At 38.7% G+C, this 25402-nt stretch overlaps 1 protein-coding gene and 1 pseudogene across 1 annotated transcript in view; one reads left to right on the top strand and one right to left on the bottom strand.

The window, feature by feature from the left end:
- The window catches only part of ARID2 (AT-rich interaction domain 2), a 189382-nt gene that overhangs the window by 20369 nt on the left and 143611 nt on the right, over positions 1–25402 (bottom strand). The window lies entirely within an intron of this gene.
- On the top strand, positions 96–7468 carry LOC112635483 (annotated as a pseudogene).

The following is a 25402-nucleotide window of genomic DNA, read 5'->3' as shown; positions in this document are numbered from 1 at the left end:
ATCTACTTTTAAAGATGGGTGTGAGGCTTAAATTTGATGTGTATACATCTATTTGGAAAACAGTAGGCCAAAAATAAATAAGGGCTATTGTCATCATGATCAGTAATAGTAGCAGTAGTGGCGGTAAGGGGTAGTGGTGGTACTGGTAACCCCTTGTCTCTTCACTGGGCCATCTTGTTAATCCTCTACTCTGAGATCTTCTCCACAACTATTCCAAAATTGCAAGCTTTGCTCAGCAACATTTGGTCCACCTTCAAGTTAATGGCCTCCATTAGCAAGCAACACTCACTATCGCTCACAACTAATTTTATTCATTTCTGCTCCTGAAAATATTCTCCATAGAAACTGCCTGCAATTCAACTTTGGTTAAATACTGAATTTCAATCTTATTTTAGAGCTTGTCTTCCTCTGTACTTGTGTGTATTTGTAAATTTAGAGACAGTATCTTACATTTATGTCTCTGAAAAAAAAATGCTTATTACCGAAAAAACAAGTTTATTTCATTAGAGCTTCTTTGACTTTCTTCTCTACATTAGATTTTCAGTCATTATTCATCCTTTCTTTACCTTGGATCTCAGCCAAATGTAGCTACTATTTCCCAGGTTAACTCCTTCACGTATATATTGGTGAGACACCCAAGTTTAAAAGGGCTCCTCGGAGAATCTCTGACCAGCCTCTGCACTGGGAGGAAGGGGTGGAGCCTCGGGAAGTTCGTGCCATTTGCAGCAGGGAGATGCCTGGCCACTCCTCTTCCTGTGTGGTAAGCTGAGAATAAATCTGTGAGGTGGAAAACCTGTAAGCAGAACTCCATCTCACTTTGCTGAGCTGTTTTTCCTTTTCCGTTCTCATCCAGTAAATTCCACTCCTCACATTTCTATGTGTCTATGAGCCTAATCTTTCCTGGTTGTGTGAAAAGAACCCGTTTTTTTCTACAACATTGGATTCTATTGTGTTTCTTCATAAATTATCCCCTTTTCCATCTTTTATCTTTTCCTCTCTACTGAATCTCACACTTAAGTATATAAAAACAAATGTTATTCCAAGTAGAAACAACAGAAACAACACTTTTTCTTTGATCCTGCTACTTTTTCAAAAGAAAGAAACCATAATTTACCAATATCTGGGAAAGCAATGCAAAATGTAATATTTAATATAGTTACTGCAACAAGTTTTTGACACTTTCAGTCACTGGCGATTTAAAAAATACGTATTTTTCAATTACATCATCACTATAATTTATAATAGTTGGTCTCCTGCTTGTTATTTAAACCACTGCAGTGAAAGCTCAGGATTAGCTTCTATTCTTCATTTAATTCCCCTTCAGCCAAACTCTATTTTCTTTTATTCCAGTGAAGAACTGTTTGGTTCAACTGAGCAAATATTCACATAGGCTACTAGGTACAAATTTCCTGAAATGAAAACCCATTTTTCTGGGGAGAAATTCAAGCCTGCTGCATGAATTTGCGTAAGTCACAAGGAGCTGAATGTTAATCACCAAGACAATGAGGAAAATGTCTGCAGGGCATGTCAGAGACCTTGATGGCAGCCTCTCCCCAGAGGCCTAGCAGGACAAAATTATTTCCTGGACCAGGTCCAGGCCCCCCATGCTGCCTGCAGCCTAGAGACTTGATGCCCTGCATCCCAGCTGTTCCAGCCATGGCTAAAAAGGGCCAAGGTGCAGCTTGGGCTGTGGCTTCAGAGAGTAAAAATCCCAAGCCCTGGCAGCTTCCACATGGTGTTGAGCCTGTGGGTACCCAAAAAGTCAAAAATTGAGGTTTGGAAACCTCCACCTAGATTTCAGAGGATGTATGGAAACACCTGGATGTCCAAGCGGAAGTTTGCTGCAGGGGCAGAGCCCTCATGGAGAACCTCTGCTAGAGCAGATCAGGGCCCCCACACAGAGTCTCCACTGGGGCACTGCCTATGGAGCTGTGAAAAGAGGGCTATCATCCTCCAGACCCCAGAATGGTAGATAAATGAACAGCTTGCACTGTGCACCTGGAGAAACCGCAGACACTCAATGCCAACCCATGAAGGCAGCTGAGAGGGGGGACTGTACCCTGCAAGGCCACAGGGGCGGAGCTGCGCAAGGCTCTGGGAGCCCACCTTGTGCATCAGCGTGACCTGGGTGTGAAACATGGAGTCAAAGGAGATCATTTTGGAGCTTTAAGGTTTAATGACTGTCCTATTGGATTCTGGACTTGGATGGTGCCTGTAGCCTCTTTGTTTTGGCCAATTTCTCCCATTTGTAATGGGTATATATACTCAATACCTATACCCTACTTATCTAGGAAGTAAATAACTTGCTTTTGATTTTACAGGCTCATAGGTGGAAGGGACTTTCCTTGTCTCAAATGAGACTTTGGACTTGGACTTTTGGGTTAATGCTGGAATGAGCTCAGACTCTGGGGGACTCTTAGAAAGGCATGATTGTGTTTTGAAATGTGAGGACATGAGATTTGGGAAGGGCCACGGCAGAATGATATGGTTTGGCTGTGTACCCACCGAAATCTCACCTTGAATTGTAGTTCCCATAATCCTTGCGTGCCATAGGAGGGACCCAGTGGGAAGTAACTGAATCATGGGGTTACCCCCATGCTATTCTCATGATAGTGAGTTCTCATGAGATCTGATGGTTTTATAAAGGGTTTATCCCTGTTTGCTCAGCACTTCTCTCTCCTGCTGCCATGTGAAGAAAGACATGTTTGCTTCCCCTTCTGCCATGATCGTAAGTTTCCTGAGGCCTGCTCAGCCCTGCAGAACTGTGAGTCAATTAAACTTCTTTCCTTTGCAAATTACCCAGTCTTGGGCAGTTCTTTATAGCAGCATGAGAATGAACAATACAGACAGTTTCATTTGGAGTTTTCTTATTTACTCAAGGTCTTGGCAGGCTATTTTTCTTTAGTGGCCAAAAAGTATTCCATATCCTTCTTTATAGCCTTCCTGCTGAAACAAACAAACTAACTTACCTCACTTAAAATGCAAGGGATTTTTTTTTTTTTTGCAGGAATATTCTAGTTAAAAAGTAAGATGGCACATAAATGTTAATAAACGCACATAAATGTATACGTGAGACTATACATCCAAAAAATTCATACTGCAAACATATTTTAGTTTTAAAAAAGGCGCTATTATTGGTTGCAGAACCCTGAATTGTACCTCCACCCTTGGCATTTAACTGTTTTAGATACATAATATTCTGTGTCAAAAGAAGTATCAAGGGCAAGCATTATTATATATTCAAATAAGACTTAGTAACAAGCTGCTAAAATTTTGGGGAAAAAAATATACCAACAACCTTGGCAAGAGGTTACCCAACTTTATTTTATCCAGTTGCAAAAGTTCAAAATAGAAAAAAAGTACTAACTTCACTATTAAAGAGAAATTAATTTATTTCCTTAATACATGATGAAACATTATAAATACAAACTGGAAAACTGAAAATCAGTACTGGTATTCTTGGAAACGAAATACTGCTGTTCCTACAAGAATGAATTCTCCAATCTCAGCTTCTGTGCTACAGTCAATCCAGATTAAAAGTCATAGGTGGGAACAACTGATTGACTAGTGTACCTGCCAAAGGCAATAGGGGACGAAGCAAGTACTTGGCCTTTTTGAGGGGCTTTTGTACAAAGATGGGTCCTGCCTCCTAGTAAGACTGAAATTGTAGGAAATATCCCAAATATAGTAAGGGATTCATATGGAGGATGACCCAAACCAGCTGCCCTCAGTTCTGACTCCTTTCCTTTCCTCCTAATAATTATTACAGGAAAAGATTTCTGTGTTTGCTCTCTGACCTTCCCGCATCCAGTGGTAGTAACCTGCCGGTCTGTGAAGCAGTCACTTAAAATAGTAAAATATAAAAGTGAATTATCAGGGACTTTGTTTTAAAATGTTTTTAAAATGTGTACCTGCCAAACAAATATGAATATAGTTCACATTTGAAAAGTGCTATGAAAGCTGATTTGTACAATTCAGGTATTATAACAATGTTGTTTTGTTTTGTTTTGCTTTGTTTTGTTTTGTTTTTTGAGACAGAATCTTACTCTGTTGAGGAGGCTGGAGTAGAGCGGCATGATCTCTGCTCATTGCAACCTCCGCCTCCCAGGTTTAAGTGCTTCTCCTGCCTCAGCCTCCCGAGTAGCTGGGATTACAGGCACCTGCCACCACACCGAGCTAATTTTTGTATTATTAGTAGAGACGGGGTTTCACCATGTTGGCCAGGCTGGTCTTGAACTCGTGACCTCAAGCAATCCACCCACCTCAGTCTCCCAAAGTGCTGGGATTATAGACGTGAGCCACCGTGCCTGGCCAACAATGTTATTCTAAATAAGCTAAATATAAACTTGGAGATAAAATAAAAATAAACGATGATGTGTGTATCTGTGTGCTTTTAATGAAATAAAAAAAGCATACCAAATAATTTCAAACTTTTAAATTCTAGTTTAGACATTCATTCTTCTCTAGGAAAGATATGCCAACATATCACTTCACACCATTCTTGACAAAGCTGCACATAGTGCAAAGTACCTCTCTACTTGAACTTCTGTTTGCTCAGAATTTATTATGTATCTGGTACATTCACATACCTCATCTTATTTGATTTCCATGACTGCTCTTTGAACATAAAATTATCCCTTTACTGCTAAGGAAGTGTGCTTTCAAAAAGTAACTTTTCCAGAATCACACAGCTAAGTAAGAGAACTAAGATTTGAAATCTGGTACGTCTAACACAAAATACCTGATTTTTTCCTTCTATGTGATAATGCATAATTGTTTACTCGAATAATATACATAGATGTATTACTAGGTATAAACGGGGGTATACTTTTATATACAGTATCTATGATATCATACTGGCAAATAAATTCTGAAAGCATACTAGATAAGAGGTTAGCATTGGTATATAATTCTCCTTATTATACGCACAAGTTTCCAAGGAATAAATAAGGTTTCTTTGTTTTTGTTTTTGCTGAACTACATACCAGATTCTCACCCTAGGAAATTCTTTTCCCAACTACTGTAAATATTTGATAACAAAAAGGTCTTTAACATGAGTTGGCAAATTCTTCCCATGGTTATGTAACCTTTTGGCATTTCATAACGTCTTTAAGTAATCAAATTCTTTGGTATTCAATGTTTTAAAGAATAGAGCAAGGTAAAAATTCTACTGCTATGTGTGGTACAAATCAGGGTATTTCCTAGTTAAAAAAAATTATTTATGGCAAATCAGTAGTTAAGGCCTAAGGAACACATATTTCTCAAACTGATGTTACCAAAAATAAATTATTAAATGAAGTTAATCTCACATTTATGAAGGCTCATTAGTTCAAATTATAAGGATAGTAATATTAGCAAAATATCTAGTATTTCCAGCACTCTCACACAAAATATTTTATCAACCTAGAAACAGCAAGATGATGACGACTTGTTATCCTGACAATTGAAAATGCAAGATGCCAACAGGCTAGGTCACCAAAGAACTGATGACTTTAGAATCAAGCTAGGTAAACTTCATTCATTTAACTTAGTCAAAAATATGTTAGTTAAAAGCATTTTATGTGCAAGGCATTGTGCTAATACCATAAAACTTCAGAAAGCAACATACAACCCTCCGAAGATCTCTTCTGGTTTTGTGACCACAAAATTGAGACAAATGATGCTACGAAACTAATTTCAATTTGTTTCTCCCACTGACATTTTTAAGTCAAGCTACTGAACAATCTAACTACTGATTAATTTCAACCTAAACTGGCAGTTTACCTAAAATTAAGCAGTACTTGCTGAGGCACGTTATCATGAATTTAAAAATTCCACTTGGATATTTTACTCTTTCAAGTATTTTCACATCATTAAGATGGCAGTTTTATGTGTAACATTCAACTAGTCTTTAGATGCTTCAATAATTTTGGAAGAAGCAGAAGTAATCATGTAAATCAATCTACCTTTGTTCTAGAATACAAACTCTAGCTACCTGTAAATTTTCAATCATTTGCAAAATATAGTGAAGTTGGTGTCTGTTGTTGTTTTCAGTAATTTTCTATCAGACAAAGCATTATTCAAATCTTAGCCAGCTCGATACAAAAGTCTTATTCCAGGACTTCTGGGTCATCATGAAGTAGGCTGTCATCTGGAGGCAGAAAAGTTTGAGTTATGGGAATAATTAGGCCCACAAAGTAGACCTGGGCCTTGGGATCCCAGAGGAAAAAAGAAAGAAGGTCGTCAAAGAACTGGAGACTTAATCTCAATTTTAAACAATGACAATCATTTTGTTGATGTTCCTCCTATAAGAGCCATATCCCACTCCAAGAGTGTGGTACAAGGGCTGACACCAGAGATGCCTCTAGTGAAAAAAAGACAAGCCTTAGCACCCTAAGGAGCACCTAGAACCTGAGGCCATGTTGGGTGACAGACGGACAGGGAAGTCACCCAGCCCCAGGAAGCAGGTGCTTGACCACTCGGAGTTCCTCAGCGGGGAGAAGAAAAAGAAGTGACCCTTGGCATGTTCCACGGCTCTGGGGTGAAAACCTCCCCAGATCCCAGACACAGTGAGGAGACCAGAGTTGGCAAGAAGTTCAAAAAACACAAGAGGAAAAAAAGGGGCCCAGGACCCCACAGCCTTCTCAGCCCTTCTCATCCCTTGATTCTGCAAGGAAAGGGATGTTGCCTACATTTGCTCAGTGGGGAAGGAGGGCAAGGAGTAGGCAGCCTTGGGGAAGAACGGAAGCAGGGGAGGCCCAGGGAACATAGTGGGAAACTGAAGAAGACAAAAAAAATCCACCAGAAGGGAGACACCCTCCTAGGCCACACCCCAAGCCCTCCAGGTCCATGAAGAGTAGCCTTAGGATATGAAGTAAAAAGAAGCCAGTCAAAATTGAGGCTCCAAAATACATCGCAATAAGCGATGGCCCTAAGGTCACAGCAAAGAAGAAACTGAAGTCTAAGAAAAACAGCAGCCACTCACTGAGGACGTGGCTCTGAAAAGGGAAAAAAGAAGAGGAAAGAGAGCAGGATAGCAGGAAACTCGTGGAAAGAGAAAACAGACACAGAGGTGATGTTGGAAAAGAAAGGCAACATGGACAAGGGGCACACAGACCAGGTGAGATGAAAGGCCTTGCCACAGACTGATCTTTAGCTGGGCAAAAGAGAAGCTTCTGAAACCAGGCAGTGGACAGTAACCCAGTTTGGCCAGTGGGATACTGGTTTTAAGAATAAGGAACAGACATGGAAATTTCTCAAACATGGGTGGATTCAAAAATCTGACCCCTTCATTCAGCTGCCCCCCTGCATGACTGCAAGGCCCAACATGACCCTCAGCAAGAAGGCAGCAAATAGCTTGCAGCAGAACCTGCAGCAGGACTACAACTAGGCCATGAGCTGGAAGTTCAACCTAGGAGCAGGCTTTGGCTTCTCCACTGCCTCAAACAAAATCTTTTATATTGGCAGGAATGCTTCCAAGTCAAGTTAGAAGATTAAATTCTAGTGTTGTGTCCCCGCAAACAGCCAAAATTGCATTTATATTCAGTTGTGCAGATGAAAGCCATCTGACGGTTGTCTTGAATCCAACACCTGCAAAGATTAAGGACACTATCTCGATAGGCTTGGGCAAACTGGGGTGGGGGCAGCTTAAGAGAATATGTCAATGGCTAAAACTTCCTGTTTTATGTGTTTAACATTCCACGCCTGTTTGAGACATCAGCACGTATAAATAACATGTTAAGTGTTGAGCATTTGATAGACACATACTCAAGTGTTTTCCTTGCATTAATGTGTTTAATCTTCATAATTATAAAATGAGTGCTATTATTATCCCCATCTTATCCATGAGGCAACTGAGGTTCAGGGATAAAGTAATAAAATTGCCTGGGTCACCCAACAAATAAACAAACAAACAAAAATTATTCTGGCTTGTACAGTAGGAGTAATTACACCTTATAATAGGAATTTTAGGAGGAATTGTAACTGTATAAAGTTCAGTAGGAACCTAGTGATTTGAACCTCAACATCACTTGAGAAGATTTCGTGGGCAGTTGGGGAATTATCAATTTTATCAGTACCAAGTAAAAGTCCTTGGTTCATAGACAGACAAGTTTTCACACAGGAATATTTGTTTAGAATATATTTGAGATCCTCTATATTTCTGGTTTGACTTTCAACAATGCAATTCTAAATATATAATATAGATTTTATTCCTCTTAAGGGAAAATAATTTTCATCTTTCTCCAGCAGTTTTTAATGAGAAATCTATGAGGAGCAATACATTCCAGAAAAGTGTTTTTCAAATGTCTTTTTAGCAACATAATCTTATTTTCAAACAAAATATTACTTTAAACCCCTATATATAAAACAAAAGCAAAACTCCTATGTTTAAAGGCAAGGTAGAGGGCCTTTCTTAAACTTTGCCTGATACCACTTATTCAAAGAACACTGTAGCCTAGAAAAATAAAGTCCTAAAAACACTGAATATAAACTCTTGACTACTCAAAAGTCCTTTTCTCCAATTACACAGAATTTAAACAGCAATTCCTAGATATTTTTAAACGAAGGACACTTTTGAGGGAGTCTCAAAAATGTTTTATACAATCACATGTTATTTATACATTTCAAGGATAAACTAATAGTCAACATTGTGCTTAATGATGATAAACAAGGATGAGGACTTCTAGTTTCCTTTCAGACATGTAAAAAGCTGCAAGTCATCAATCAGTACCATCCTCACGACAAGAAATAAGATGAACAAACTGAAAATTTACAACTCCTCCTGGATCTATCAGAGAACCGAAGTCACAGGGCAATCTACCACTCTGAAAGCTGGAGAGACCCTTGAATACAGAGAATCAGCCCTTCTAGCTGGAGCCAGTAACTTGCAGGAACCCTTAAACAGCAATTGACAAACTGCTAATCTTCAGAATTAAAAACCTCTTGGGGTGGGAGGTCAGTCTCTGGGGAGAACCCATACTTTTGTGTGAATTTCCTTCAGAGACCAGTATCTCACAGTGAAGACTGAAAAAAACTTCCTCCCTGCTTCCAGGAATGGAAGAGGGTAAGTAACCGTTTCTAATATGCCCAGAGTGTTCTTTTTGCCTTACAAAGGTCTGTCTCATGAGCCTTATCTGACTTAGCAGAGCCTTATCTGACTTACAGGAAAAGCAATTAGAAAACATGGGCCCTCTCGAGGCAGAGCTTGCAGTGAGCCGAGATCGCGCCACTGCACTCCAGCCTGGGCGACAGAGCGAGACTCCCTCTCAAAAAAAAGAAAACAAGGGCCCTCCCTAGACTTTTCGTCTTACACAGTAGAAAAAAAATAAAGGCTGAGAAACTTACCAAAGTTGCAGCCCTTAGATGAAGGCCCACTTTTTTAAAGTGAGATTTAATCATAAGATTATAGAATATTTCACCTCCCCATTACCTTACCACCATATCAGCAGGTTTCCAGTATGGTATAACAGTGTATTAGAACTGAGAGAGCTACAAGCTACAAGCTATATTTAAAAAGGAGTTTCTAAAAAAAATTCAACAACAAAGGAAGAAAAAAAAGGACACCAGGGAATATTGAAGCTTCTGACACCTATAGCTATAGCAAACATTAAACATGGCCTAACTTCTAGCCAGAAAAACATAAAACCTCACGCCAAAGGCTATTTACCTCAGATGCTTAACTGAAACATCCTGACTTTCAACAAAAACTTAAAAGTCATGCCAAAAGTAAAAAAACAAACAACCCCCCCTACACACACACACACAGAGTCAGAAGAAGAGGCAAAGCTAACATTAGAACCAGACTCAGATATCACACAAATTTTGACATTTTCAGACTGAGAATTTAAAATAATTATAATAAATATGCTAAGACTAATGGAAAAAGTGAATATCAAGAACAAATGGATAATGTGAGCAGAGATGAGATGCTAAGAATAAAAAGAAAATGCTAGAAATAAGAAAAAAACTAACAGACATAAACAATGTCTTTCATAGACTCATCAACAGACTGGATACAGACAAGGAAAGAATCAGTGGACTTGAAGATGTGAGATATGTCGACAGGAACTTCCCAAACTGAAAAGCAAAGGGAACAAAGAATAAAGGAAACAAACAGAATATTCAAGGACTGTGGGACGATAACAAAAACTGCAAATATATGCAGTGGGAATACCATAAAAAGAAGAAAAAGAGAAAGAACACAAAAAATATTTGAAGTATAAGAATGAAGTGAGAATTTTCTAAAACTAATGTCACACAAGAAGAAATCACAGATCCAGGAAACACAGACAACACTAAACAAGATAAATATTAAAAAATCAACACCTAGCCATATCATATTCAAACTTCCAAAAACCAAAGACAAAGAAAAAAACCCTGACAGAAATAAGAGGGAAAAAACCAACTTACTAATGGAAGGACAAGAATACACTGATGTCTCTTTAGGAATAACGCAAACAAGAAGAGTGGAATGAGATATTTAAATTGTTGAAAGATATACATCCATTAACCTAGAATTTTGTATCCAGTAAAATCACTCTTCAAAAGTCAAGGAGAAATAGACTTTCTCAGACCAACAAAAACTGAGGCCATATGCACCAGGAGACCGGCTTCACAAGAAATGTTAAGAGGAGATCTTCAGAGAAGGAAAATATAGAGATCAAAACTTGAATTTACATAGAGTAAGGAAGAGTGTTAGAGAAGAAATCAATAGAAGTAAATTATTTTTCTTGCTTTTAATCTAACAGATAAATAAAAAAATAGCAATAGTATATCTGGTGATTATAGTTTATAGATAAGTGAAATGAGTGACAGCATGTAAAGGACACAGTGTAAGGCAACGGTCCCCAACCTTTTTGGTACCAGGGACTACTTTCATGGAAGACAATTTTTCCATGGACCAAGGGTTGGGGGGATGGTTTTGGGATGATTCAAGTGCAATACATTTATTGTGCACTTTATTTCCATTATTCATTGTACTATATAATGAAATAATTATACAACTCACCATAATGTTGAATCAATGGGAGCCCTGTACTTGTTTTCCAGCAACTAGACAGTCCCATCTGGGGGTGATGGGAGAAGTGATAGATCATCAGGCATTAGGTTCTCATAAGGAGCATGCAACTTAGATCTCTCAAATGCATAGTTCACAGTAGGGCTTGTGCTCCTATGAGAATCCAGTGCCGCCACTGATCTAACAGGGGGCAGAGCTTAGGTGGTAATGCAATCAATAGGGAGTGGCTGTAAATACAGATGAAGCTTCACTTTTTTGCCCAAGCCTCACCTCCTGCTGTGCAGCCTGGTTCCTAACAGGCCACGGACCAGTACCTGTATAGCAGTACACAGGTACTACATCCCATTTTATTCCATGTTGCTTTATTATGCTCTGTAGATACTTTTTTTTTTTTTTGAGATGGAGTCTTGCTCTGGAGTGCAGTGGTGCGATCTCGGCTCATGGCAAGCTCTGCCTCCCAGGTTCACACCATTCTCCTGCCTCAGCCTCCTGAGTAGCTGGGACTACAGGCGCCCACCACCAGGCCCGGCTAATTTTTTTTTGTACTTTTAGTAGAGAATGGGGCTTCACCGTGTTAGCCAGGATGGTCTCGATCTCCTGAACCCATGATCCGCCTGCCTCGGCCTCCCAAAGTGCTGGGATTACAGGTGTGAGCCACTGTGCCCGGCCAAATGTTATGTGTCTTTTGAGTATTCCACCGACTGGCTGTTACCCTCATCTCTCTCCCCATCCTTAGGGCTCCCTGAGACACCATTCAACAATATTGAAATTAGACTAATTAATAACCCCACAATGGCCTCTCGGTGTTCAAGTGAAAGGAAGAGTCATATGTCTCTCACTTTAAATTAAAAGCTAGAAATGATTAAATTTAGTGAGAAAGGTATGGCAAAGCTGAGAAAGGCTAAAAGCTATGCCTCTTGCACCAAACAGCCAAGCTGTGAATGTAAAGGAAAAGTTCTCCATGGAAAATAAAAGTAATTCTCAATTGAACACCCAAATGTTAGGTAAGTGAAACAGTCTTGCTGATATGGAGACAGTTGTGGAGGTCTGGATAGAATATCAAACCAGTCAAGACGTTCCATTAAGCCAAAGCCTAATCCAGAGCAAGGCCCTAAACTCTCTTAAATTCTATGAATAGGTTGAGAGAGATGGGGAAGTTGCAGAAGAAAAGTTTGAAGCCAGCAGAGGTTGCTTCATGAGGTTTAAGGAAAGAAGCCATCTCCATAACATGAAAGTGCAAGGTAAAGCAAGTCCTGATGCAGAAGTTGCAGCAAGTTATCCAGAAGACCTAGCTAACATCATTGATAAAGAATGCTACTCTAAACAACAGATTTTCAATAAAGATCAAACAGCTTTCTACTGGAAGAAGATGGTATCTAGGTCTAGGACTTTCATAGCTAGAGAGGAAAAGCCAATGCCTGGCTTCAGAGTTTCTAAGATTCTAAGAAAGGCTGACTCTCATTAGCAGCTAATGCAGCTGGTGACTTTAAGTTGAAGTCAATGCTCATTGATCATTCTGAAAATCTGAGGATTCTTGAGAATTATCTAAATCTACATTGCCTGTGCAACATCAAAGCCTAGATGATAGCACATTTGTTTACAGCATGGTTTACTGAATATTTTAAGCCCACTATTGAAACTTACCACTCTGATGAAAAGATTTATTTCAAAACAGTACCACTCACTGACAATGTACCTAATTGCCCAAGAGCTCTGATGGAGCTGTACAAGGATATGAATGTTGTTTTCATGCTGCTAACACAACATCCATTCTGCAGCTCATGGAACAAGGAGTCACTTCAACTATTTTGTATTTTTTTGAGACAGGGTCTCACTCTGTTGCTGAGGTTGGAGTGCAGTGGCACATCTCAGCTCACTGCAAACTCCGCCTCCTGGGCTCAAACGATCCTTCCACCAAAACCTCCTGAGTAACTGGGACTACAGGCAAGGGCCACCATGACCACCTATTTTTTAATTTTTTTGTAGAGACAAGGTTTTGCTATATTGCCCAGCCTCGTCTTGAACTCCTGGGCTCAAGCCATCTTCCTGCTTTGGCCTTCCAAAGTGTTCAGATTACAGGCATCAGCCACTGTGCCTGGCCTCAACTTTCAACTCCTGTTACTTAAGGCTATAGCTGCTATAGATGGTAATTCCATGGACAGATCTGGCAAAGTAAAATGAAAATCTTCTGCAAAGGATTCTCTAATGCTAGCTGCCACTAAGAACATTTGTAATTCATGGGAGGAGGTCAAAATATGAACAGTAGCAGGTATATGAAAGAAGTTGATTCCAATTCTCATGGATGACTTTGAGGATTCAAGGCCTCAGTGGAGGAAGTAACAGCAAATACGATAGAAATAGCAAGAGAACTAGAAGCAGAGCCTAAAGATGTAACTGAATTGCTACAATCTTATGATAAAATTTGAATGGATGAGGAGTTGCTTCTTAGGGATGAACAAATAAAGTGGTTTCTCAGGGTAGAATCTACTCCTGGTGAAGATGCTGTGAACACAGTTGAAATGATAGCAAAGGCTTCAGAATATTACATAAACTTAGTTGATAACACAGCAGCAGGCTTTGAGAAGACTGACTCAATCTTTTTATTTTTATTTTTTAAGAGATAGGGTCTTGCTAAATTGTCCAGGCTGGAGTGCAGTGGCTATTCACAGGCACTACCCACTACTGATCAGCATGGGAGTTTCGACTTGCTCCATTTCTGACCTGGGCTGGTTCACCCTTTCTTAGGCAACCTGGTGGTCCCCACTCCCAGGAAGTCACCATACTGATGCCGAACTTAGTGCAGACAACCAATCAGTGTAGTGCACTACAGCCCAGAACTCTTGGACTCAAGCAATCCTCCTTGCTCAATGTCCGAAATAGCTGGGAGTACAGGAATGCACTGCTGCTTGACTCCAATTTTGAAAGAAGTTCTACTATGGGTAAAACGGTATCAAGCAGCATCTCATGCTACAGAGAAATCTTCTGTGAAAGGAAGAGTCCAGTAATGTGGCAAACTTCATTACTTTAAGAAATTGACATGACTACCCCAATCTTTAGCAACCACTATCACGATCAGTCAGCAGCCATCAACATCAAGGCAAAACCTTTCACCAGCAAACAGATGATGACTTGCTAAAGGTTCAAATGATCATTAGCATTTTTAGCAGTAAAGTATTTTTAATTAAGGTATGTACCCTGTTTTTTTAGACGAAATGTTATTGCACACTTAATTAACTCCAGTATAGTGTAAACATAACTTTTAAATGCACTAAGAAACAAAAACATTTATGTGACTTGCTTTATTGTGATATTTGCCTTCTTGTGGTGATCTGGAACCAAACATGCAATATATCTGAGGTATGCCTGTACTATTATTTGAAAGTCATCTTAGATTAACTATAAATGTATACTGCAAACTCTAAAATAACCACAAATGAAAAATTTAAAGAAATATGATTGATATCTGAAGAAAGGGGAGAAAATGGCAACATAAAAAGTGTTCAGCTAACATCAGAGAAGGCAGAAAAATGGGACAGCAGAAAAAGAACAAGTGCATTTACAAATATGATAGCTATCAATGCAACTATAGTGATAATCACATTAAATGAGAATGATCTAAATACACGAAGTAAAAGACAGAAAGGATAATAAAATAAGACCCAACTATGTATTGTTAAAAATAAAGACACAGATTAAAAGTAAAGGGATGGAGAAAGATAAACTATATTAACACTAATTAAAAGAAAGCTGGAGTGGCAATAATTATTTCAGACAAAGGAGACTTCAGAGCAAGAAAAATTATCGTGGATCAAGAGGGGCATTACATAGTGATAAAGAAAACCTAACAATCTTCTCCAAGAAGATATGGCAATCCTTAAGATATATGCACTGCATATAAAGCATCAAAACATGTGAGGCAAACACTGACAGAACTGCAAAGAGAAAGAACCAAACCCACTATTACAGTTGAAGACTTCAACATACCTCTATCAGTAATTGACAGATCCAATAGGCAGAAAATCAGTAAGGATATAGTTGAATTGAACAGCACCATCAATCAACTGGATCTAATTGATATTTACTGAATACTTCATCCAACAATATATTCTTCTCAAGCTCACATGGAACATCCACCAAGATAGACCACAATCTGGGACATAAAACACACCTTAGCAAATTTAAAAGAATAGAAATCATATGTATACTCTGAAACCACAATGGAATTAAATAGAAATCGACAAGGTTTGGCTGTGTCCCCACCCATGCGGTTACGCCCATGCTGCTGTTCTCCTGATAGTGAGTCAGTCTTCACGAGATCTGATGATTTTATAAGGGACTTTCCCCCCCTTTGCTTGGCACTTCTCTCTCCTGCTGCCATGTGAAGGATGTGTTTGCTTCCTTTTCTGTCATGATTGTTGCTTTCCTAAGGCCTTCCCAGCCATGCAAAACTGTGAGTCAATTAAACCTTTATAAGTTACCCAGTCTCAGGTATGTCCTTACAGCAGCATGAGAACAGATTAATAGAGAAATCAATAACAAAAAGTCAGAAAATATCAAAAACATTTGGAGTCTAAGTAACACATTTTTACAATATTTCGAACTAAAGGAAAATGAAAATACAACGTAACCATAATTTCTGGATATAGTAAAAGTAGTACTTAGAGGGAAGGCTTTAGCATTGAATGTATATACTAAAAAAGAAGAAAGATCTAAAATAATAATGTAAGCTTCTACCTTAGGAAACTAGACAAAGCAGAGCACATTAAACCCAAATCAGGCAGAAGAAAAAAAAAAAAAAAGGAGCAGAAAGTAATGAAACTGAAAACAGGAAACCAACAGAAAGAAAAAAATTTAACAAATCCAAAAGCTGGTTCTTGGGGGGAAAAAATTTCAGTAAAATACATAAACCTGTAGCTAACCTAACCAAGAAAAGGTAACAGAAGATACATATCATTAATATGAGAAATGAAAAAGGGACCATCACTACCAATCCCATGGACATTAAAAGGATGATAATAAAGAAACAGAAATATCTCTATGCTCACACATTTGGTAACTCAGATGAAATCGACCAACTCCCTGAAAGACACAATCTGCCAAAACTCACTCAAGGAGCAACAGATAATCTGAATAACATTGTAACTATTAAAGAAATTGAATCAATAATTAATAACCTTCAAAACAGAAAGTACCAGGACCACATGGTTTCTCTGCTGAATTCACAACAAATAATTAAAGGAAGGAATGATACCAATTCTCTACAATCCCTACCAGACAACAGAAGCAAAAGGAACACTTTCTAACTCATTCTATGAGGATGGCATTACCCTATTACCAAAATCAGACAAAGACATGACAAGAAAACTACATCCCAGAATCTTGCATGAATATAGAGGAGAACATCCTCAGGAAAAACATTAGCAAATCGTATCAAACAATGCATAAAAAAGAAATATATACCATGACAAAGTAAAATTTATTACAGGCACACAAGGCTGGTTGAAGTAAAAAATTGAAGTAACCCATCACATTCACAAGCTAAAAAATAAAAATCATATGATCATAGCACTAGATGCAGAAAAGCATTTGATATAATCCATTATCTACTCATGCTAAAAGCTCTCAGCAAAAAAACAAATTAAAAATGGGTTAAATATCTGAATAGACAACCCACCAAAGAAGATATACATATGGTAAATAAACAAAAAGATGCTCAACATCATATGTTATTAGGGAACTAGAAATTAACACAACAGATATACCAACACACACACACCTATCAAAACGGCTCATATCTAAAACACTGACAACACTAAATGTTGGCAAAGATATGAAGCAACAAGATTCTCATTCACTGCTGGTAGGAATACAAAATAGTACAGACACTTTGGAAGACAGATTCACAGTTTCTTACAGTGTTTAACATAGTCTTTATCATATGATCCAGCAATTATAATCCTAGGTCTTTGCTCAAATGAGTTGAAAAATTACATCCACACAAAGTAATACATAAATGTTTATGACACTTTAGTTCAAAACTGCCAATAATTGGAAGCAACTATGACATTGTTCAATAGATGAATGGATAAGCAAACTATGGTACATCTGTATAATAAAATATTATGCAGAAATAAAAAGAAATGAGCTATCCAACAATAAGAAGACATGGAGAAAACTTATGTGCATATTACTAAGTGAAAGAAAGCAGATTAAAAAGGATACTGCTGAATAATTCTAACTATATTACATTCCAGAAAAGTCAAAACTACAGAGACAGTAAAAAAATCAGCGGCTGCCAGGAATTGGGGGTGAGGGAGGGGGTGAGGAGGAGTAAATAGGTAAAGCATAATGGATTTTTAGTGTAGTGAAGGTACTCTGTATGTTACTGTAATGCTGGAGACATGACATTATGCATTTGTCAAAACCCATGGAACTACAGAAAGAATGAATCTGAATGTAAACTATGAACTTTAGTTAATAATAGTGTATCAATATTGGCTCATCAATTATAACGTGTGTACCACACTAATGCAAGGTGCCAATAATAGTGGAAACTGTGTGCAGGTAGGACGGAAATATGGGAGCTCTTCTATCTGCTCGATTTTTCCATAAACCTAAAACTGCTCTTAAAAAATGCAGTTTAGGCTGGGCACGGTGGCTTAGGTCTGTAATCGCCTCGGAGGCCGAGGCGAGCGGATCATGAGGTCAGATCAAGACCACCCTGGCTAACACGGTGAAGCCCCGTTCTCTACTAAGTATACAAAAAAAAAATTAGCCGGGCCTGGTGGTGGGCGCCTGTAGTCCCAGCTACTCAGGAGGCTGAGGCAGGAGAATGGTGTGAACCCAGGAGGCAGAGCTTGCAATGAGCCGAGACCGCACCACTGCACTCCAGCCTGCGCGACAGAACGAGACTCCGTCTCAGAAAAACAAAAAAACAAAAAAAAAAAAAACCGGTTTATTAGCTTTAAAAAAGATATGGATGAATATTATCACTATTGTGCAACTGTGTTGAAAACATTAGACATATATATATTTTGTTTGTTTTATTTTGTTTTGTTTTGTTTTTGAGGTGATGCCTTGCTCTGTCACACAGGCTAGAATGCTATGGCATGATCTCGGCTCACTGCAACCTCCACCTCTCCGGTTTAAGCAATTCTCCTGCGTCAGCCTCCCGATTAGCTGGGATTACAGTCACCCGCCACTATGCCTGGCTAATGTTCGCATTTTTAGTAGAGATGGGTTTCACCATATTGGCCAGGCTGTTCTCAAACTCCTGACCTCAAGTGATCCATCTACCCCGGCCTTCCAAAGTGCTGAAATTATAGGCGTGAGCCACCGCACCTGGCCTAGACATTATAATTGGGTAAGACAAAATATGAAGTATATAGAAAACACCTATCAGTTGAAAAATATAATGGAAGTTGAGATCATTTATAACAACTAAATATAAGACTACCACTTAGCAATAAACTTAATAAAGTACAAAATTGATGTGAAGAAAAGTCTAGAAACTCTATGGAAAAAAAAAAACAGTAATGACATGGGCTGATACATTTTCCAGTAAGGGAAGATTAAAAAAAAGTGTCCACTATCAAAAAATAAACAAAAAACTCTGTTCATTAAAAGCAGTTGTGGCTAGGCGCAGTGGCTCACGCCTGTAATCCCAGCGCTTTGGGAGGCCAAGGCAGGCGGATCACGAGCTCAGGAGTTCCAGACCAGCCTGGCCAATATGGTGAAACCCCGTCTCTACTAAAAATACAAAAATTAGCTGGGCATGGTGGTGCGTGCCTGTAATCCCAGCTACTCAGGCTGAGGCAGGAGAATCGCTTGAAACCGGGAGGTGAAGGTTACAGTGAGCCAAGATCGTGCCACTGCACTCCAGTCTGGGTGACACCGCGAGACTCCATCTTTAAAAAAAAAACAAAAAACCAATTGCAACCCATATCCCAACATGACTTTCTTAGCAATTTCGAAAAATAAATCTGATTTATACATCACTCTAATTTCAAAACTTGGCATAGTGCCTAGTATAAGGTAGTTGCTCAAATAAATCACAAAAAAACTGTAAAGAATCAGCAGGGGCAACCTGCCATATCCAAAGTTAAAATACATTTAAAGTGATAGTGTAATAAGGACAGAGATCAAGGGGATAACAAGTGATCCAGAAACAGGCACAGCATATATAGGAATTTAGTATATGACAAATGTCTGAGGGAAAGATGAACTTGCCAATAAGTTAGCCATTTGGAAAATAACTAAGCTAGACTCATACCTCACTCTATACATCGAGCTAAATTACAAATGAATCAAAAAGTAAAAATATTAATGTATTACAAAGCAAAAAATGTGTATTTTATGATATAAAAGTTGAAAAGGTCTTTCTAAGCACGACATGAAAACCATTAAGATTTAAATTCTACGTAGCAAAATATGGCTAAAGTCTCGAGACGTGGGGTAGACACATAATAAACAGATGACATCCTTTTTTTTCCTTTGAGACAGAGTCTCACTTTGTCACCCAGGCTGGAGTGCAGTGGCATAATCTCGGCTTACTGCAACCTCTGCCTCCCAGGTTCAGGCGATTCCCATGCCTCAGACACCCAAGTAGCTGGGATTACAGGCACCCGCCACCATGCTCAGCTAATTTTTGTATTTTTAGTAGAGACAGACAGGGTTTTGCCATGTTGACCAGGCTGGTCTTGAACTCCTGACCTCAAGTGATCCGCCTCCCTTGGCTTCCCAAAGTGTTGGGATTACAGGTGTGAGCCACCACGCCTGCCCAAGAGTTGACATCCTTAATGCAGAGAGAAGTATTGCAAATTTTTAGGAAGGGCAATAAAGAATGAGCAAATGACACGAGTAGATAATTCACAGAAGAAAATCATATTTCAAAATATTTAACTCAATACCTGAAATAAAAATTAAAACAGGAGCTGGGGAATGGTAAGATGAAGAAGTAGAATACAAAAGATTTTTAGGGCAATAAAACTATTCTGTATACTGTAATGGTGGACACATGTTATTATATTAATATTTGTCGAAACCCATAGAGTAGTAGTCAGGTGCAGTGGTTCATGCCTATAATCCCAACCCTTTGTGAAGTCAAGGTGGGAGGATTGTTTAAGACCAGGAATTCAAAACCAGCTTAGGCAACATATAAGACCCTGTCTGTACAGAATTTTTTTTGTTTTTGTTTTTGAGATGGAGTCTTGCTTTGTCACCCAGGCTGGAGTGCAGTGGTGTGATCAGGGCTCACTGCAAGCTCTGCCTCCTGGGTTCATGCCATTCTCCTGCCTCAGCCTCCCGAGAAGCTGGGACCACAGGTGCCCACCACCATGCCCAGCTAACTTTTTTGTATTTTTAGTAGAGACGGGGTTTCACTGTGTTAGCCAGGATGGTCTCAATCTCCTGACCTCGTGATCCGCCCATCTCGGTATCCCAAAGTGTTGGGATTACAGGCGTGAGTCACTGCACCTAGAAAATTTTAAAATTAGCTAGGCAAAAAAGTTAAAATTTGGTGGGTGTGGTGGTCACACCTGTAGTCCTAGCTACTCAGGAGGCTGAGGCGGGAGGGATCACTTGAGCCCAGGAAGTCCCAGTTACAGCGAGCTGTGATCATCCCACTAAACTCTAGCCTGGATGACAGAACAAGACTTTGTCTCAAAAACAAACAACAACAGGCTGGGTGCAGTGGCTCATGCCTGTAATACCAGCACTTTGGGAGGCCAAGGTGGGTAGACTACGAGGTTAGGAGTTCAAGATCAGCCTGGCCAACATGGTGAAACGACGTCTCCACTAAAATTAGCTGGGCATGGTGGCACGCACCTGTAGTCCCAGCTACTTGGGAGGATGAGGCGAGAGAATCGCTTGAACTTGGGAGACAGAGGTTGCAGTGAGCCGAGATAACCCCACTGCACTCCAGCCTGGGTGATGGAGCAAGACTCCATCTCCAAACAACAACAACAACAACAAATTTCACAAAACAACCCAACAAAACAAAACCCCCAGAATGTACAATGTCAAGAGCAAATCTTAAACTATGGACTTTGGGTGATAATGATGTGTCAACACAGGTTAACCAGTTGTAACAAATGTACCATTGCTATAAAGATTTAATATTTGTGGGGCAGGTGCTATATACGAATACTCTGTATTTGCCACTCAATTTTGTTGTAAACCTAAAATTGCTCTCAAAATAAAGTCTATTTAAAAATTTAAAATAACAAAAGAATAAAAATTGACAGTCATTTTGAGGCTATCAGATCAGCAAAGATGAAATTTCCCTTCAGATTTGAGTAGTTAGGTAGCGGGAAAGAAGCTCATATTCTATTATTTGAATTACAAATTAACATTTTTGGATGGTAATTTGTCAATTTCTATAAAAATAAAAACATGTAAATCTCCTGACTCAGCAATTCCCAGTTTCGTATTTTAGTCTACTGAAATACTTGTAGAAAATGTGCTGTAGAAACAAAATTATTCACCACAGTTCTGTTCATATGTAATAGCAAATAACTAAAATCCCAAATACCCTTAATATGAGATATAGTTAACAGACTATAGTGCAGGATCATTGCATCTTATTCATGGAAAGAAATGTGTCCTCATAATTCAAGAGCAATCCTGTCAAAAAAAGGACGAGCAATTCTATTTACCAATGCAGATAACAAAGACAGTGCAATAAAAGGGAATTCTTGGTATTCAATACAAAGAATGAGTAAATCTACGTATTGACATAAAAAGTGTGTATATATATTCTATATGAATATTACATATATTATTGAAGCAAGCTCTAGATCAGCATATATAGTTTAAAATAAGAAACAAAGTATACATGTATACTTTTCATGTACAATATAGTACAGCTGTATATGAAGAAGGTTTGTAAAGATATATACCAAAATTACAACCATGCTTATCTTTCGATAATGCTATTTTTATAATTTAAATTTTTTAAAAGCTAGAAGTATAATTTTAAGATGAGAAAAACAATTATGTAAATATTGTGGAATCACTTTTGTTAAAAGTCTTGAGTAGCACCTGATGAAACTAATTTGGATTGTCCCACCGGACAGTGCTGAAGCCCAAAACATCCACTGTGACTCTTACTTTTTTTAGAATAAACTACTCTTATAGTATGAGAAAAGAAAGTTACAGTGACAAATTGAACAAAAAAGTCACTGACTTACCCTAATTTCCTTAAGACCAGATTACTGACAGAGGGAAAAATATCAAAATATAAGATTTAAATGGAAACTAAAAAATCACGTAAGTTCTAAATAAAAACATGGGGGTTCTTCTACAATTTGGGCACAGAGAAAGCCTTCCTAACTATAATCCAGATCCAGAAGCAATAATTAAAAACCTAATAAATTTGTTTACAGAAAAATTAATTGAAAGAAAAAAACCCTTCATCTAGGACAAAAATAAAGTAACGCAAAACAAAGGGTAAAGTAAAAAGACAAATGATTAACTGAAAAAATGAGAAAAACTTTTTCAAGTTACACCACAGCAGACATTTTTTTTTGGAGTATGACATAGGACAAAGAATAAATTCTTAACAATATTGAGAAATGGGATTTTTGGTGTGGGAGAAAGAAGATACAGGTGTGAAAATGATAAAACAAAGTAAAAACCTTGTTGTACTTAATCTAAATTCCAAGAATCAGTAGAAACACACAGACTATCTTGCCTATCAGAGAGCAGGGAAACTATCAAATACTTACATTAAGGTCACAACCAAAGGACTTGGGAAATCCACTTGAAAAGACTTTCACTGACCAAAAATAGCACAATTTGTATACCAAGAAGGATACAATAACCTCAATTGACTGAAATACCTCAAATACGTTTAAATTCCTGTTGGCTCATAGTAATACTACAAACAAAATAAACAAAAACCAAACCTCATGGTAACTTTGTGCAGAGCGATAGTGAGCTACTCATTATTTTGAAAACTGGTAAATAAGGGAAATATCCAAGCATCTATCTTGCCTTTCCTGTAGGAAATATTCCTCAAAGAAGGCAAATGACTAATAAAAGGGGGTCCTTTATATTTTACAAACCTTAATGAAATAATGTTCTGAACAATGATCCTTAAAGGCTGTTTACATCACAAAAAGAGACAAGAAGATATTACATATTCCTGATGGAAGTACACAATTTCATTTCTGAAGTGGTCTTCAAATAGTGAAACCAGAACTTGATCAGATATTTGGTCCAAACTATCAATGCACAGAAAATACAAGGTCAGAGTAACACGCTAAACAATATCAGGAAAATCCAGACTGTAATGCTCTATAGGACAAATTAAACTGTTTTTTTTTTTCCCCAACAAAAACTTGCAAAGAAAAAAAAAAATTAAGAGGGATGGAGGGGTAATCTAACAGATTAAAATAGATTTAAGACTTATCAACCAGAGGCAATGTTTGAACCTTAGATTCCAATTCAAACTCTAAAAAGGCCACCGGAGAAATGTAAACACTGACAGGATATAAGAAATCATAATATTAAAGGGAATTAATTTTTTTCTGTAGGAGTATGGTGGTGGTGGTGGTACAGTATTTATATCTAAAGAGTGAGGTCCCTAACTTTTAGAGATAAATGCTTACAGATTAAAAAACCAAGCATCAATATGTGATGATATAAGAGGGAGTGGGACTTACTGAAAACAATCTATATTGTACATCTAAAAGGAGAATTATGGCTCATGCCTGTAATCCCAGCACTTTGGGAGGCTGAGGTGGGCAGATCACTTGAGTTCAGGAGTTCGAGAACAGCCTTGGCAACAAGGCAAAACCCTGTCTCTATAAAAAATGCAAAAATTAGCTTGGTATGGCAACATGCACCTGTAGTCTCAGTCACTTGGGAGGCTGAGGTGGGAGGATGGCTTGAGCTCAGAAGACAGAGGTTGCAGTGAGCCAAGATCAAGACAGCACCACTAGCCGGGCGCGGTGGCTCAAGCCTGTAATCCCAGCACTTTGGGAGGCCGAGACGGGCGGATCACGAGGTCAGGAGATTGAGACCATCCTGGCGAACACCGTGAAACCCCGTCTCTACTAAAAAATACAAAAAACTAGCCGGGCGAGGTGGCGGGTGCCTGTAGTCCCAGCTACTCGGGAGGCTGAGGCAGGAGAATGGCGTAAACCTGGAAGGCGGAGCTTGCAGTGAGCTGAGATCCGGCCACTGCACTCCAGCCCGGGCTACAGAGCGAGACTCCGTCTCAAAAAAAAAAAAAAAAAAAAAAAAAAGACAGCACCACTGCATTGCAGCCTGGGTGACATAGTGAGACCCTGTCTCAAAAAACAAAAGCAAAGAAGAAAAAAAAAGGAGAATTATAGATACAAAAAGACTATGTAAAGTGTGGTGCTAATACAGAACTAAAAACAGGTTAAATGTATACTCAAAGTCACTTTTAAGTCCTTAAAAGGAAGAGAGCACGTAGCTATTTCAACTTTAAATACAAAGCATTTTACAATAATATATATGTGCAGAAAATAATTTTAGCTTTAAATCTGATGGAAACAAAGAAAGTTGTTTTGTTTTTGTTTTTTAAAAAGAGTATCTTACTTTATAACCCAGGATGGAGTGCATTGACGCAATCATAGCTCACCGTAGCCTTGAAGTTCTGGGCTCAAGAGATTCTCCAGTTTTCAGCATCCCAAGTAGCTGGCATTACAGGCTCAAACCACCATGCCCAGCATAAAAGTTCTGTACTAGTATTTTTGATATGATATTAAAGAAATTAGGGCCGGGCGCGGTGGCTCAAGCCTGTAATCCCAGCACTTTGGGAGGCCGAGACGGGCGGATCACGAGGTCAGGAGATCGAGACCATCCTGGCGAACACGGTGAAACCCCGTCTCTATTAAGAAATACAAAAAACTAGCCGGGCGAGGTGGCGGGTGCCTGTAGTCCCAGCTACTCGGGAGGCTGAGGCCGGAGAATGGCGTGAACCCGGGAGGCGGAGCTTGCAGTGAGCTGAGATCCGGCCACTGCAGTCCAGCCTGGGTGACAGAGCAAGACTCCGTCTCAAAAAAAAAAAAAAAAAAAAAAAAAAGAAATTAGAACAGCCACTTAGTGGCCAACGGCTGTCAGATATATGTTTCTACTCGGAATTGGAACTAAATATGAATAAGAGCCATTTCTCTTTTCATGCCCTTATGCTTGTAGTATTCTAACTTCTCACAGTTTCCTGGACATACAAGGTCCTTTTATACTCCTGTGCTTGCTCTTAACATTCTGACAGGTTTATTTTAGCATGACAAATTCCTACTCATTCTTTAAGACTCAACTAAATGTAATGCTTGTAGTAAAACTCTCCAACCATCCCAAAGTTAAACTGTCCAATATGTTGCAAACAGCACTATGAAACTATCTTTTTTACAGTACTTATTTATACTGTAATTT

Source organism: Theropithecus gelada, chromosome 11 (assembly GCF_003255815.1).
Source record: "Theropithecus gelada isolate Dixy chromosome 11, Tgel_1.0, whole genome shotgun sequence".
NCBI lineage: Eukaryota > Metazoa > Chordata > Mammalia > Primates > Cercopithecidae > Theropithecus > Theropithecus gelada.
Note: the sequence above shows the minus strand (reverse complement) of the source record. Positions and strands in the feature narration are given on the sequence as shown.